A 384-nucleotide genomic window follows, 5' to 3' on the forward strand; every position below is an offset into this window, starting at 1 on the left:
TGCATTGCTGTTTTGGATGCTGTCGGTCTTCCTGTTCTGATCTACTGTCAACCATATCTGAAGCTACACAATCCCACACTGAGGTTGCCAGTTTGAAAGCCTCCGAAGATGAAGAATGCTATTCGCACTCTAGAAATCTCTGTCAAACTTTCACTAGGAAAACAGACAGCAGCTGCAATAAGTGAGGTTTTATTCAGATGGGACAATGACAAGTTTAAATCCCCATCTGATCTGCTGGTCAAAGTCTCCTCCGTTTCCCCGGTCAGTTTCTCAAACTTCAGGAAACTCCTGTTACTGCAGTAATATTTGGATTGGCTGTGAGAGACGTCAATCAGAGAGCTCACCCACTCTGCCCATTCTCCCGTCTTCCTCTAACACAGCTGC

This window comes from Scyliorhinus torazame, chromosome 14 (genome assembly GCF_047496885.1).
Source record: "Scyliorhinus torazame isolate Kashiwa2021f chromosome 14, sScyTor2.1, whole genome shotgun sequence".
Taxonomy (NCBI): domain Eukaryota; kingdom Metazoa; phylum Chordata; class Chondrichthyes; order Carcharhiniformes; family Scyliorhinidae; genus Scyliorhinus; species Scyliorhinus torazame.